Source organism: Schistocerca nitens, chromosome 4, assembly GCF_023898315.1.
Source record: "Schistocerca nitens isolate TAMUIC-IGC-003100 chromosome 4, iqSchNite1.1, whole genome shotgun sequence".
In the NCBI taxonomy this organism is placed as follows: Eukaryota; Metazoa; Arthropoda; class Insecta; order Orthoptera; family Acrididae; genus Schistocerca; species Schistocerca nitens.
In genome coordinates this window covers 723,961,241-723,978,570 of record NC_064617.1, presented here as the reverse complement: position 1 = coordinate 723,978,570, position 17,330 = coordinate 723,961,241, and positions in this window count along the sequence as shown.

Genomic DNA, 17,330 nt, shown 5'->3' with positions numbered 1-17,330 from the left:
TCACAAAAAATTTGCTAATGCGACCAGTGCTAGAATATTGTTCCATGCTTGGAGATTTTATCAAGTAGTCATAACAACAGATATCGAACGAATTCAGAGACATGTTGCTGGGATCCTAAAACATAGATATTTTCCATGCTACAGTGTGGTATAAATTTTGAGGGAAATTAATTGGGTGATCTCGAAAGCGAGAGGAGACAGTTTCCGGAAAGCATAATTGGGTAAATATAGAGAATGTGTATTCGACCAAGCGAAGTGGCGCTGTGGTTAGCACACTGGACTTGCATTTGGAAGGACGACGGTTCAAACCAACTTCCGGGCATCCTGATTTAGGTTTTTCGCGATTTCCCTAAATCGCTTCAGGCAAATCCCGTGATGGATCCTTTGAAAGGGCACTGCCGATTTCCTTCTCCATTCTTCTTTAATGCGATGGGACCAATGACCTACCTGTTTGGTCCCCTCCAAACCAACCCTTCGAAGAACACAGTACGACAGATCTTGCAACATCGTCGTATACCTTGTGTAGGGATTACGCGAATAAGAGAGATTCAGTTGCGTTTGACGTGTACTCATTTTTACCTCGTTCAATACGAGAACCGAATAGAGAGGAAAATCGCCAACACCGGTACATTGTACTGTCCGCGACGCACTGTACAACGACTTGCGGAGTGCATAGGAGGTCAGTTCAGAAAATAACCGAACTTTCGTTTTTTAAACTTTATTATTAATTTTACAGATTATTGGTTCTTGTACCCTCAAATTACTTCTCTCCCATACTCACACATCTTTCCCAGCGGTGTTCCCATTTCGCAGAACAATCCAGGAGAGCTTCATTGTAAATGGCGTATAAAGTCTGTGACGAATTTGCTTTGATGTCATTAATAATCTGAAAACGGCATCCGTTCAGCAGTGATTTTAATTTTGCAAATAAGAAGAAATGGTAAGGTCCTAGGTCTGACAAAGAGGCCGCAGAAGGACTATCATTTGATTTTTGGCACAAAACTGACGAAGTGACTACGTGTGAGAGCGTATTACCGAATCATGATTTGTCTCGTCACAAATCAAGTCTCCTTTTATATATTTTCTTCACGTAACGGTTGCAAAACGTATAGTACACACGGTTCACTATTTCGTCTTGAGATAAGGATGTGGGTCTTCGATCGACGCTGAAGGCCTTCCTGATCCAGGATCATCTTCATTTGTCTAGCTACCACTTTTAAATCGTGGAAAGCATTTGTAACAACACGTGCTACTTAGTGCACTATCTTCATAAGCTCAGAAGCTAAACAGTTGCTATAAAATTTTCTCCAGTTTCATGTAAAATTTTGCTCTAGAGAATCGCATATTTGAATAATCGCCACTAACATTTAAACACGTTGCACACAAATAACTATATCACGAAACCTAAACGAGAAACACTCCAAAAACATGTGGTTGCAAAGGAAGTAATGTGCCAGACAGTATTGAGAACTGCGTATCATTAAAATATCTCCGCTGGCGCGTAATTCAAAAAATGTTCAAATGTGTGTGAAATCTTATGGGACTTAACTGCTAAGGTCATCGGTCCCTAAGCTTACACACTACGCAACCTAAATCATCCTAAGGACAAACGCACACACCTATGCCCGAGGGAGGACTCGAACCTCTGCCGGGACCAGCCGCACAGTCCATGTCTGCAGCGCCTTAGACAGCTCGGCTAATCCCGCGTGGCGCGTAATTCAGAATGTTCGGTTAGGTTCTGAACGGATTTAGAAAAGGAATACAATTTATGTGGCGATATTGAAAAAAATATTAGAAAATGTTATTTCCCTTGATTATCATTCTGTGTTTGTAGAGAGAATTTGAGCCATGGCGTTTGTAAGTTGGAAATAGTCCATTTTATCATAAGTTAACACCAGTTAAAGTTTACACACACACAGTAACGAAATCCAGCAAATAAAAGCAGAAACAATTAATTCCCACGTGTTTCAGCCAAGCTGTCAGAACAAGAAGCTGTATCTTCGCCGGACAGTGTTCTGTTCCACCTGCACCACTTCACGATTAAATGGATGAGCAGGAGCAGACGACAGGGAACAAAAGGAGCGTGAAGCCCCGGCCAGACCTGGAGCCGTGTATCTGTGGAAGAGTGCAGAATTTCCGGGCGCAGGCAAAAAACAGCGATGAGTTTCCAGGCGTGCGCATCCCCGGAATGGGGTCGCGACGGCCGTGAATCAGCAGGTAGGTGGCTGGCTGGCCAAGCGTGCCTGCACCTGCGGCAGGACGGCCCAGGTAGAACACCACCGATGCTGACTGTCTACAGCGACGTAATAGGCTCCGACGAGCGTTCGATAATATTTTTGCCATCTTGTGCCCAAGAGGGTGGCAACAGACGGTTTGTTCAATCTAATTTTCTTAAATTTGTTATTTCCGTCTCAATCAGGTTGGAGATAAGCGATCTGTGAATGTTAAAAATTATTGTTTACTCAGCCTTTACTGGTCAAGATCGCAAAAATTATTTATAATCTTTGATAACTACACTCATCCTCATAAATTAATTATAATGCTGATACATGGTGAAACAAGGCTCTGGTGGCCGGTTTGCGGGTTTAAATCACCTCGGGGTATGGTCATGCGCTGCATTTGACCTGCGGTCGTCGCATGGTGTCGCTGGCAGCAGTTATATATCGGTGTATACGCAGAGGTGTGTTGGTGCATGTCAGAGTATGTTGCAGCGAGTTAAGTTTGCAGACGTTTTCAGACGTGCTAATGGTGACTGTGTGTTGAAAATACACATATTAATGACGTTATGAGCGGTATAGTACTAGGACTACTGGAGGCTGGTCAAACACAGCAGGTCGTAGCATGGGCCCTCAGTGTGCCACAAAGTGTGATCTCAAGAGTATGGCAACGATTCCAGTAGACAGGAAACGTGTCCAGGCACTACAGCACGGGACATCTACAGTGTACAAGAAGACCGATATCTCATCATCTGTGCCCGCAGACGGCCACGGACTACTGCAGGTAGCCTTGCTCGGGACCTTACCGCAGCCACTGGAACAGTTGTCTGCAGACACACAGTCAACAGACGACTATTCAGACGTGGTTTATTCGCCCAGAGACCTGCAAGGTGCATTCCACTGCCCGTAAAGCCTGGTGTCAAGAACACAATACAGGGTCATTGGAACAGTGGTCCCAGGTTATGTTCACGGACGAGTCCAGGTATAGTCTGAACAGTGATTCTCGTCGGATTTTCATCTGGCGTGAATCAGGAACCAGATACCAACCCCTCAATGTCCTTGAAAGGCACCTGTATGGAGGTCGTGGTTAGATGGTATGGGGTGGGATTATGATGGGTGCACGTACATCCCTGCATGTCTTTGACAGAGGAACTGTAACAGGTCAGGTGTATTAGGACATCATTTTGCAACAGTATGTCCGCCTTTTCAGGGGTGCACTGGGTCACACCTTCCTCCTTATGGACAATAATGCACGGCCTCACCGAGCTGCCATCGTGGAGGAGTACGTTGAAACAGAAGATATCAGGCGAATGGAGTGGCCTGCTTGTTCTACAGACCTAAACCCCATCGAGCACGTCTGGGATGCTCTCGGTCGACGTATCGCTGCACGTCTTCAAACCCCAAGGATACTTCAGGAGCTCCGACAGGCACTGGTGCTAGAATGGGAGGCTATACCCCAGCAGCTGCTAGACCACCTGATCCAGAGTATGCCAACCCGTTCTGTGGCCTGTGTACGTGTGCATGGTGATCATATCCCATATTGATGTCGGAGTACATGCGCAGGAAAAAGTGGCGTTTTGTAGCCATGTGTTTCGGGACGGTTTTCTCAACTTATCACCCACACTGTGGACTTTCAGATCTGTGTTGTGTCTTCGCTAGGTGCCTATCCTATTAGCGCCAGTTTTGTGTAGTGCCACGGTGCAATTATCCTTAATTTATGAGCATGAGTGTAGTTTCGGCCTAAATAGCTAGTAATCTTTAATATGAAATTTTATTCTAAATTGCACATGAGAGAGAGAAGTGTGGACGAAATGTCTTTATGACAAAGATTACACGAAGTCAGTACATACCAAATACGACAGACTTTACTGTGTCTAATCACCAGGCCAGTAGGAGACACATCGGCATCACTAAATTGCATATTTGTCCTTAACAGCATTCATAGCCCAATCTTTTTGTACATGTACAGCTCGATGAAGATAAATGTAAGTCTTAACTAAAAAATTCAAACGAATCCGTAGGAATAGAGCTTGAAGGCTCAACGGTGCCGACCGACCGCCGTGTCATCCTCGGCCCATAGGTGTCGCTGGATGCGGACATGCAGGGGCATGTCGTCAGCACATCGCTCTCCCGGCCGTTGACAGATTTAATGACCGGATCACCTATAGAACGTAGAAATCAAATAGGAAATATGACGACGTGTGTCATTACACCATTTCAAGATTGAAACTACATATTCCTACCCAAATGTGTGAGATCGTCGTAAGCATTGTATAATAGCGTTGTATTAGTTAGTATCCACATATGACGAGTGTTTATCACTAACTGTCGGTAAGTGTACTCCCGTCACGTAGCACCAATGGATAATTGAATAATTTGCCATGTTGGAGCAGGACCAACACCGAGACTGACGTTATGTGCTGGGGCTTACAGGAAAACTATGTGATTGCATGTGGCATTGCTGTTACAGTATATTAACTGAAGCAGAAGATTAAATATACTAGCTATTATAACACATACAGAATGTAAAAAGAGTAATTTTAACTAAACAAGTAGATACGTCCAGATAATAACAAACAACATAATGGTAACGCACATTCATATTTAAAAGTGACAAATTGATGTTAGACAGCACGCAATTTTTATATATTGAAGTTCAGAATACTAATAACAATTGTAGTATTATCAATATTATCAAGCATGTAGATGAACAGTGTTGTTGTTGAAACTTCCTGGCAGATTAAAACTGTGTGCCCGACCGAGACTCGAACTCGGGACCTATGCCTTTCGCGGGAAAGTGCTCTACCATCTGAGCTACCGAAGCACGACTCACGCCCGGTACTCACAGCTTTACTTCTGTCAGTATCTTGTCTCCTACCTTCCAAACTTTACAGAAGCTCTTCTGCGAACCTCCTGAAAGAAAGGATACTGCGGAGACATGGCTTAGCCACAGCCTGGGGGATGTTTCCAGAATGAGATTTTCACTCTGCAGTGGAGTGTGCGCTGATATGAAACTTCCTGGCAGATTAAAATTGTGTGCCCGACCGAGACTCGAACTCGGGACCTATGCCTTTCGCGGGCAAGTGCTCTACCAGGTCCCGAGTTCGAGTCTCGCTCGGGCACACAGTTTTAATCTGCCAGGAAGTTTCATATCAGCGCACACTCCGCTGCAGAGTGAAAATCTCATTCGGGAGTGTTGTTGTTATGAATGTTATTATGAATGCTGATATGCACCATTCATATGCTTCCGTATCATATGTGATACATCTTATTCTCTGACAACAAAGCATGTGGGTCCAGGTTCATTCCTCACTTTTCTGCTATTTCAAATCCTTTATTATTGGATACCTAAATCTTTCGATTGGTTACATCTAATTGCTTAGTATTGTTTATAATACAAAAAATTGGTATTAACATTCTGAATTACATTGTATGAAAATGATGTGCTACTCACATCAATCGGCATTTTGTCACTTTGAAATATGAACGTACGTTACCATTATGCTGTTTGTTGTTATCTGTATTGTTTACTTGTTTAATTACAATTGTTGTTTTTAAATGTCTCATACCACTCAGTACATTTATTCTTCTGCTTCAGTTAACATACCGTAAATGCAGTGCACCTGGTAGTACGTAGTTTTCCTACAACCCTAACTGATAACGTCAATCAGTGTTTTGCATGCTCTGATACGGGAATATTGTTGTGTTATTCACTGGTGCTACGTGACAGGATGACTTACGAAACATTTAGTTAAGTATAAAAATACAGCCGGCCGCTGTGGCCGAGCGCTTCTAGGTGCTTCAGTCCGGAACAGCGCTGCTGCGACGGCCGCAGGTTCGAATCCTGCCTCGGGCATAGATGTGTGTGATGTCCTTAGGTTAGTTAGGTTTAAGTAGTTCTAAGTCTAGGGGACTGATGACCTCAGATGTTAAGTCCCATAGTGCTTAGAGCCATTTGAACCATTTTTGAATGAAAATACATAAATAAAAATTTTTGAAACTACTATTTAGCAGCATTAAGATTTGGTTACTCATTAACATTTAACACAGTTAATCAGAGATAAAATGATTTGAGGCAGCCATAAGTACATTAGCTTACGATGAACCACTCGCTATGTAAACATAAACAAGTTGTAAAAAATATGAAAATAAAGAGCAAAGCGCATGTTCATCTGCTGTCAAGTCTATGCATCATGTGGGCTGTAGCTTCTAAGTATTCAGAAAAAAGCCAGAGATTGTGGTAGGCAAGCATACCTATCGAGTAATGTCGGACACCCAATTTCGTTACTTCTTATTTACTAGTTGGGCAGATTCAGATCCGAACAGTGACGTTTGGTATAAAGTTTCCTCCTCTTTTTTATATGATAAAGGGGTACTCAAGGATACTAATTCTGGTGAGTGCCACTTCGGTTTCCTTGAGGATTTTTTGTGACGTAATTTTATTCAGGACTAGCTGGGGTAGCCGGCTTCGCTCAGCGAGTTGATATGAGATTGTATGGTAGTTGAAATAAAAGGATAAATCTTAAAGTATAACAGGTAAGAAAACTTTCTTGAAAACATTTTATACTTGAAATACTTGTTAAAGGGTAAGAGGTAAAATTTTTTATTGAAAACATATTCTAACTATTTACAATATTTGTTTATAAAAACATATTTCATTTTGTTACCGAGTATGCATGTACAAACTTTGAAAAATTATACAAGACTGTGCTTATACTGACACACAATATTTTTTAGCGCAACGCAATCTGACTTTCAGAATTCCCTACAAAACAATGGCCCTGACTAACATTAAACTATACCTTTCACAAATCACTAAATCACTTACCTCACAAAAATCTTCGTTACTCGAACTACTGCAATACAGCGAGCGCCACTACTGCCAGCTAAATAAAAGATTCAAACTACTGAAGGCACTAACTACTGATAGGCATAGTTAGCAAATGAAAGATTTTAATAGAGAACAAACAATGTATTTACCTTAATAATGTTGAAAACTCATAATATACATATCAGTTCATGACATCCAGTTTTAAAAATTTCAAAACTCCGCCATCTCTCTCCCCACATCCACCACTGCTGGCGGCTCACCTCCAACTGCGCAACGCTACGCGCTGTTCGCATCCAGCTGCCCAAAAATACAATGGCAGACAACAATGCAAACTAGCCACAGACTGCACACAGCACAGCCAGTGATTTTCATACAGAGCGCTACGTAACGTTGCCAATAAGAGAACATAAACAGCCTACTTACAAAACTTTTCGAATATCCTGCTCGAGAGCAAGCTACGTATAGTTGATCATGAGAGAAGCAGTAGTGTTTGAGGCTGGTGTCGCAGTATTTTAAAGTTTGTCAGTTCGCTTTTTTAATTATAAAACTGTAGGCTAATTTGACTGGAAATTGCAGTCTTTTAAACTGGAAGGGCAGTTCAGTAGAGATCAGTAGTATTAGGGAGGTAAATAGGGTGTGTCCCTTGTTGTTTCCAGTCGTAAATTAGGCTTCGATGATGTTATTCGATAGCTGTTTGACGATCATCTTTGTTCCATTACACAGTGTTGGTGAGTTGAGATATCCGAGTAGTATGATCGCAGATACAATTTTAAGTCGAAGGCAGTGATGTTATTTCTGGCATTTGCAAAGAGTTTAGAAATTCTGTAGGGATGTTAACATTTTCTTCAACATTTATCATCGTGTCGGATGATTTGTATTTTCTCGTTTCACCGGGAATTTTCTTTTGTATATTGATCTTTGACCACGGCGAGTTGCATGTGAATGTTATGAAGAGGTCAGGATGTCCATATTTTATTACGTAGATCATGGCATCTTGAGTGTATTTGTGCATGTGTGTCGGACTTCTACAGTCGTCAATGTTTCCGTCGTTTATGATTACGTCTCGAAGGTGGATGTATTGTTCCCTGCGTAGTTTCTTTTGATTCAGTCTCATGTAAAGCATCCGTTCCACTTCTGTTTTTGCATACATATCTACCACAAATTGTTGGAATAAACGGGGAGTGTCTCTGATCATTTAGCGGTAAGCATTGAACTCCATGGAAGTGACTTTTTTGTGTCTTTTTACTCCTGTTTCAGGTTGGATTTGTTTCACGTTAAAGTGATATCCGTTCTCTCTGTGCAGAAAAATTTATGGATATTGGAAAGCATCATATGAGCGTTTTGTTTCTGCAGTGCGTTGAAATCCTTCTCTTCTTTGTTGTACAGTTACGTCATGGCTTGTGTCTTCATTGTCCAAAATTACGATGGTGACTCGGTCCATTTGAGGTACATTAAATCGACGTTCGTGTTCTCCATTGTCGGTTCGAATTACAATTTTATAGTAATCGGAAATCATTCGGTGTAGTGCTATTTTGAATATACCGGTATGTATCAGCGAATCGTATTTTTGTAAGATAATCTGTACATCTCGGACTACTTATCGTCTCAATCCACTGATATTTGTACATCGTTGATCAGTTTCCGTTTCTTCATTTCATGACATATACCTGCAGAAATTTATGGTCTTCGTTTGGTATTGGTAGTAATGATCCAATGTTGAAATAAATTCGTCTTTGTGTGGAACACACATAATAGATTTCACTTCTATTAATTTTAATCGAAGTGACATTTAAAGAAGACGTTTTTATATTTTGAAGATAGTGTTTTGATTCTGGAGTTTCCCCTGTCATGTAATGTAAACGTTCCCTCGGAGGTGATTCCAGTGACGGAAATCGAAATTTTCCTTTCAGCAACATGTTCCTGTTATTTCTCCACTGAATTTCCTCGCTTTGCAAAATTGGCAGATGTTATTCATTTTTCCAATTACGACGTGTTTGTGTTCGTTATTTTCTTTCGTCGGGTCGTAGTGAAATGCTTCATTTGTTAGGTTGTACTGTTTACTTGTCCTCGTCCGCCCTTCTCGTAGGGTGATATTTTAATGGCTGGCTTGAGTTCGCAGTCTTTTATTATAAGATTGTGGCGCAATTCTTAATTCTTCAGTCCATTAATTTCGTTGTTCTTTGGATTCTCTGCATCTCAAGGTGCTCATTCTCGATCGTTTGGAACTTAAACGTACTTCGCGCTCTAAGTCAGTTTCGTTTTTTCGCTGGTCGTTTTTGTTTTCGGCGTTTTGCTTCAGAACTGACAATATCTCCGCCTCTTTTACATTTGGGCATTGTCTAAAATATACATCAATTCAATTTTTTACGAGTACTAACAAATATAGTATATATACTTCACAAACTTGTCACACTTCATTTTAGATTTATGTTCAGTCACTGTATCACTTTGGCTCCTCAGTCTTCACTCTTTGTTTTTATTCCATCACTGCTCTACTTTTTCGGTTCCTCCCTTCGTCCCTCATAAGAAACTGACGTTAGAACCCACAACGGATCTTGCTTTATGTACCGTTGGCAATGGGAAGCCACCCCACCCCCCACCCCCCCCAGAAAATACCAGAAAGTCTTCGAATCGTCCACAATGTTCCAGAACATTAGACAACATTCTAAAGTGTTCTGGAACGTTCCACAATGATCTGGGATGTTCCGAGATATTCCTGAAATTTCTGGAATCTTCCCTAATGTTCCTGGCTATTCCCAAACATTCCAGAACATCCCGGATCATTCCGGAACATTCCGGAACGTTCTGGAATGCTCTGGAATATTCTCGAATATTCTCGAATGTTGTGGAATAATGTTTTAGAAATTTCTAGAGGGCGAAACTTCGCAGCCCTTATATTTTCAAAAGCACGCATTCAGGTAAAAACTGGAACCTTCCTCATGGATGGGTGATAGGCAGCTATCACACCATATAACTCTCTTGATCGTACCGGTACTCTTTTCTGTTTTTCCACGGCACACACGTTGTCCTCTTTTATAATATAGACTGATATTGCAATCTTCCTAAGAATAAAGAAAAATAATTAATTATTCTTTAATAAAAAATAATAAGCTTTGAAGATTTTATGTGTTTACAGTTTTACAAAAGTGTCTGGCGCAGTTGTTAGACCGCTTATTGCTGCTGCAACGGCAGGTTATCGCGATTTCAGTGAGTCTGAACGTGGTGTTATTAGTCGGTGCACGAGCGGTGGGACACAGCATCTCCGAGGAAACGATGAAGTGGGGATTTTCCCGTACGACCGGTTCACGAGTGTACCGTGAATATCAGGAATCCGGTAAAACATCAAATCTCAAACATCTCTGCAGTTGGAAAAAGATTCCGCAAGAACGGGACCAACGACGACTGAAGATAATCGTTCTACGTTACAGAAGTGCAACGCTTGTGCAAACTGCTGCAGATTTCAATGCTGGGCCATCAACAAGTGTCAGTGTGCGAACCATTCTACGAAACATCATCGATATGGGCTTTCGTAGCCGAAGGCCCACTCGTGTGCCCTTGATGAATGCACGACACGAAGCTTTACGCATCTGTGGGCCCGTCAACACCGACATTGGACTGTTGACGACTGGAGACATTTCGCCTGGTCGGACGAGTTTCGTTTAAAATAGGTCCTCTGCTTTTTACGATTTACATAAACGATCTGGTTGATAGTATTGACAGCGGCCTTAGACTGTTTGCCGATGATGCTGTAGTCTACAGGAAAGTAGTATCACACGAAAGTTGTGAACAAATCAGTGAGGATTTGCAGAAAATAGATGCGTGGTGTAATGACTGGCAGTTATCTCTCAATATTAGTAAGTGTAACCTACTGCGTTTAACAAGGCGAAAATCCCCATTAATGTATGAGTACAAAATAAATGATCAGTCTTTGGAAGCGGTAACATCAGTCAAGTATCTGGGTGTGACTATTCGAAATGATCTCAACTGGAATGATCAAATTACACAAGTAACGGGTAAGGCGAACTCTAGATTGCGGTTTATTGGTAGAATCCTGAAGCGATGCAGTCCTTCAACAAAGGAAATAGCTTACAATACGTTAGTTCGACCAGTCTTATTGTTCGTCTATATGGGACCTTTACCACTTAGGTCTGATTCAAGAAATTGAGAAGGTCCAACGAAGAGCGGCAAGATTCGTGACTGGCACATTTAGCCATCGCGAGAGCGTTACAAATTTCATAGAGAGTTTGAAGTGGGACACACATACAGATAGACGACGCGCTAAACAGAAGGGGCTGCTCACTAAATTCCGAAATCCAATCTTCACCGAGGATGTAGAGCATATATTATCACCACCAACTTTCAAATCGCGTAATGATCATCGTTCAAAGATAAGGGAAATAAGAGCTCGTACTGAGGCGTTCAGACAGTCGTTTTTCCCTCGCGCGATCCGCGAGTGGAACAGAGAGGGGGGGGGGGGGAATATGACTTTGGCGCGAATTGTGCCCTCCGCCACACACCGCTTGGTGGCTAGCGGAGTCTATATGTAGATGTAGATGTAGAAAACTGTGTCGAGCGGATGGACGTGTACGGGTACGGAGACACCCTCATGAATCCATGGACCCTGCATGTCAGTAGCACTCTGCTGAAGATGATGGAGGTTCTGCAGAGGTGTGGTGTGCGGATGGAGTGATATGGGATCCCTTATACTGCTACGGGAGACACGTACGTAAGCATACTGTCTGATCACCCGCATAATTCATGTCCATTGTGCATTCCGTTGGACTTCGGCAATTCCAGCAGGACAATGCGGCGCCCCACACGTCCAAACGTGCCACAGAGTGGCTCCAGGAACACTCTTTTGAGTTTAAGCACTTCCGCTGCCCAACAAACTCCCAAGACATGAACATTGTTGAGCATATCTGGGATGCCTTGCAACGTGCTGTTCAGAATATCTCCACCCACTCGTACTCTTACCGATTTATGGACAGCCCTGCAGGATTCATGGTGTCTGTTCCCTCCAGCTCTGTTTCAGTCATTAGTCGAGTCCATGCACGTTATGTTGAGGCACTTCTGCGTGCTCGCGGGGGCTCTACACAATATTAGGCAGGTGTACCAGTTTCTTTCGCTCTTCAGAGTATGTCTGACATGAAAAACTTTGTCGACAAAGATAAAATAATATTTTAAGAGCCTGCCTTCATTGTGTTTTTCCTTAATGTTGCCCTTTTTGGAGATTGCGTTATGGCATCTATTAAAATTTTCCTCGAGTGTGTCACGTATAAAACTGCAATATTATTTTCAGCATCAATTTCATCATTGCTTATGCAGATCATGCTACTTCTAGTGGCTGTGAAAATTTTCATACATGTCTCGATGCACATTTACAGTACGTTGCGCAAGACAAATTACAAGATTTGCAACTGCATTTACATCGCTCGCATATCATACATCTACATGTTACTAAATCCATCACAGAACTGATTCTAATTAAGGGTATCGAGGAGTCACTTTCCACTGGGACCTTGTAGGAGGCTACAACTACTCTGTTGATTTCCAGCAAATGACTTGCGATTGAGCACGTTTTATGTGGTTTATGCAGGACTTCTAGTTCCAATAGATTTCTCTTTTGGCTGTGAACGATTGATATAGTTGAGTCACTGATTACAAAAGTGAAAAAAGTCGATATCCATCTTTCATTATTTGATTATGATCAATGTAAATCTCGCCTAGTAGTTCCAAGACAAGGTCTTCATGTCTCTGCTGCAAGGTCCATGCAGAAGCCTTTCCTTTCCGGAATGGATAAGAGACAGACTCACACCTGAAAGAAAAAAAGGTGTACTTCAAGTTCTGAAACTGCCCATTCCCTTTCCACTCCTAATTGGGGATGGAGTGGGGGCGAGGATGGGAAATTTTGTCGCCTCAGTCTGTTTCCCACGTCAACAAATTTTATGACTCACTTTCTTTGATCCAGTACCTCTGGTATCAACGGTGGTGGCTTCATATGCACCTAGCAGGCTAGCGTAGTGACTGAGGCAACGAACTCGTGCGGAGAGAGCAGAGAACAAATCGTCGTCCAGCTGTGCTGAGTTTCGTGGTTTCCCTAACGAAATACCGGTACGGTTCCTTTAACAAGGCCACGGCGCTCGTATTACCTATCCACATCCAATACGGGTTTGTGCTCCTCCATGTTAACCATACTGGGGGGGGGGGGGGGATTTTCTTTTGACTTTTTCAATTTTCATTTGGTTCTATTTACATCTGAAGTGGCACCCACTGGCTAAGACAGGTCGCGTTTTAGCAATATGAAAGTGTACATTGTAAGACGCATGCGTTGCCGGCGATGGGCGAGGCATGGAGAGTCTCTGACCAGAGAGTAGTAGGTAGTTAGTTGTTGCTTGTCGCGAGTCGGCGTCTGTCGGCTTTAGTAGTCAGTCGGCTTTAGTCTTCTGTCCGTGCTACTAAGCAGTAGTCTTGAGTCGGCAGTAGTCGGCGGGAGTCGGCGCGTGTCGGCTGTCTGCTCTGCTCGCGACTCTGGTCAAGACTCTGGAGGATGAGTATTGTTTTAGAAGGTAAAGAAGCAGCCTTGCGCATATCTAGTAATGTATATTAATTGTCATTTAATTTATTTCAAAAACGTGCCCCAGTAATAATTTTTATAATATAAAGTAACTTTTTTAAAGAAAAGCATTCATTTCAATTTAAAGAATATTTCCAATGCATGTTCATTCCTTCCAAGAATCAAAAAAAAAAATATATATACGCCAGCATTGCACGAAGCTGTGTCGAAAAATTTCTATATAAGAGCAGATATATTTGCAGTTTTTATTGAGGTAAGAATGTTTGCTTTTTTATTCAGAATACAGGGCCGAAGGGCAGTGCTGCTGTCCTCATAAAATTTACCAGGTTACTAAATTTTTTTTATTATTTTGGTGTGTAGGAATTTTTCTGTTTCGAACTTAACATTAAATGAGAAAAGAATTTTGTGGGAACATTAAATGTGAATGCATTTCTGCACACAGATTATAAATGGGAGCCAATTTTGTTCTGAGGTTACAATATTAACAAATTCATTTAATTATTATTTTTGTGCGGAGTTTACGCTTGGTTCATGGTTCGTGGTTTCGTAATTAAATATTTTTGTGGGGAGTTTACGTATGGTTAATATTCTTAAATTTAAATAATTTTGTGAGGAGTTTACACTTGGTGACTTCCGGCCAGGATCGTATTTCTTTGTGAATCTTCTGAGAAGTAGTCATATATCTGCTCTTATTTACTTAAATGTAGTTTGTATCTGGTGCAACGCATTTACTAATTTGTCACTCTTTCTTTCTCAGATCATCGGCAATTTGTTGCTCTTTGTTGTATTTGTGTTTGTTGCATTTTGCATTGTCTTTGTTTCATTTGTGAATAATTTTGATTTGTGAAAAATGCCGCGAAAAACTGTTAACAGTACATCGCGATGTGTAATGAGTGAAATAGCCGACTCGAATAATTTGACCGATAGTATTTGCGACTCTCAGTGTAATGGTGATAATAACCTAATTGTAGACAATCAATGCGTACTGACCACTAGTAATGATTTTGATCCTAGTGATGAGCAAACAAATTCAATTGTGTCCTCTGTTAATTTAACGACAATTGATGACGCGGGACGTTCTGTTACAATGAACGCTGCCCAGCTTGACACACCCGGTTTGCAAAATTTATGTAATGAACAGAAAAATTTTTCTAACGAAAATGAACAGTGTAATCAGAATACGTCAGATTTATTTAATTCCGGTGTAGTGACCAACAGTGCACATCCGATTAGCAAACATTTTCAAGAATCACAAAATGACCGAATGGTTACACAAAACGTGACAATTGCAGGTACGCCATCAAACAGCACAGAGAATAGAGTAAGTAATATTGGGTTGGATCAAATTATGGCACTATTGCTACAACATAATGCAAATTTCAAACAACTTAATGAAAATAATGAAAATCTCAAACAATTACTTAATGAAAAACTAGACAACAATTACAAACAGTCGAAAAAAGAACAAGACTCCAATCACAAACAACTTAGTGAACAGAACAAACAGCTTAATGAAAATTTCAAACAACTTAATGAAAAACAAGACAACCTTAATGAAAATTTCAAACAACTTAATGAAAAACAAGACAACCTTAATGAAAATTTCAAACAACTTAATGAAAAACATGACAACCTTAATGAAAAACTAGACAACAATTCCAGACAGCTTAGTGAACAGATTACAGCCGTTGCCGCGCAATGTCATGATACAAAAGAACAATTACGTGAAGAAATTAAGGCTTGTGCTAGGAAAAGTAGTGAAGAAATTAGATCTGTTGCACAAGAATTAAGTAATATACAAGCAGCCACAACAGAATCACTTAGACACGAAATTAGTGTAGTCGCTAAACAATGCGCTGAAAACACAACACAGTTACGCGAGGAGTTTAAATTAATGTCGGCGGAACTTTCACGCACACTGGATGCAAAAGTAGATGCGAAATTCGACCAACAGAACAGTCAAGTTGACGAACGCTTTAATCACCACCTACAAAACAGTGAAACGCATTACCGTAAATTCATACAGGAACAAAATAAAGTAAAACGACAAGTCATGGAAACAATTACCGCACAGAGACAGGAAGATAAACGCAAATTGTTTACGAAAGCAAAAACATACGTAGACAACAATATTGCTACAGTATCAGACGAAATTAATACAATCAAACAGTTGAACACTGAATTGCGTGATGAAATTTCCGATCTTAAATCAAAAGCAGATACACACATAGTAGACTTTCAGACAGTGACCGACAGACTTGAACAATTAGAACTAATTCAGGATCCCGATGTCATCAAAGCTGACGTTAAAAAATTGAACGAAACCACACGTAAAATACAAAAACAAATTAATGCATGTGACACTAAAAACGATGATCAGGTAAAAATACTGACTGAAAAATATGATGAATTGGCCAGTCGTATTGACGTTATTGAAACTAATAATGACAGCAAATCAGACGATACTTCACCGATTTCGTTTAATCAAACACCTGAATTCCAAAATTTACAGCAGACGATCAGTGAGATAGATTCGTCCAGTAATACATTACGTAGAAAATTGTCGACTTTACAGCAAGAGGTGACAGAGATAAAAAATGTCTGTCACTAACACGTCACAGCATACGGCATATTCCGAACATTTTTCACACTCACATAGCCAGTGTAATTTAGGTAATTTACAGAGACTACGTGACTTAGAATACGAAGTGACACAGACAAATAGATTCTTATGCAATCGTGAACCTGTTCACACATTCAGTGACGATAACGTTGATTATAAGCAATTTGTATCTGTAAAAAAATCTAAGGTATTTAAAAATGACAGAGCACAGGTGGATAAATAGTGTGTACGAACTAATACCTTCTGTCCAATGTGAAAGTCACGGCGTATACAAACCTGTTTTTGCTGTCTTCTCCGGCGCTCTGCGGCACGTTTGATGTTGTTCAGCGCAATGTCAATTATTTCATGGTGTCGTAGTCGACGAGATGTAGGAAAGGTTACTAATTCTTTAATTTTGTTAGGTGGTTCAACATTTTTCAGTATAACAGACGGAGACAGCATTGTAGATTCATTCCGTATGGAATTAATTACATCTTGGAATGAGAGTATGTGTGTGTCCCAATCAATATGTTTTTTATGGCAGTAAATTCTACACAGTTTACCAATTTCTTTCATTAATCGTTCACAAGGGTTCGAAGAAGCATGGTAGCTGGATATATATATTGGAGAAATGTTTCTAACTCGCAACATACGTGTACATATAGCAGATCGAAACTGTGATCCACTGTCGGAAATTACTTTCAACACATGCCCTACATGAAATAAAAAATGTTTTACAAATGCTTTCGAAACAGTTTTAGCAGAAGCTTTGCGTAACGGAGTGAAGGTAACAAATTTTTGAAGTGAGTTCAACAGCGACAAAGATGTAGTAAAAACCTCTATTAGTTCTGGGAATCGGACCAAAAATATCTACAGCGTCCATATGTCTCAATTTAATCGGTAAAATAGGATGTAACGGAGGAACATGTCAAGTCGTGTCTGATTTAGCTTTCTGGCAGATTTTACATGACGTTAAAACTCGTCGTATACGTTTCTCCATGTTGGCAAAACAACAGTTCTGTCTCAGTATAAGAAAACATTTTCTGGCTCCGTAATGTGCGTAACTTAAATGAGTATACCAGATTAATTTGTTAACAAGTTCGTCAG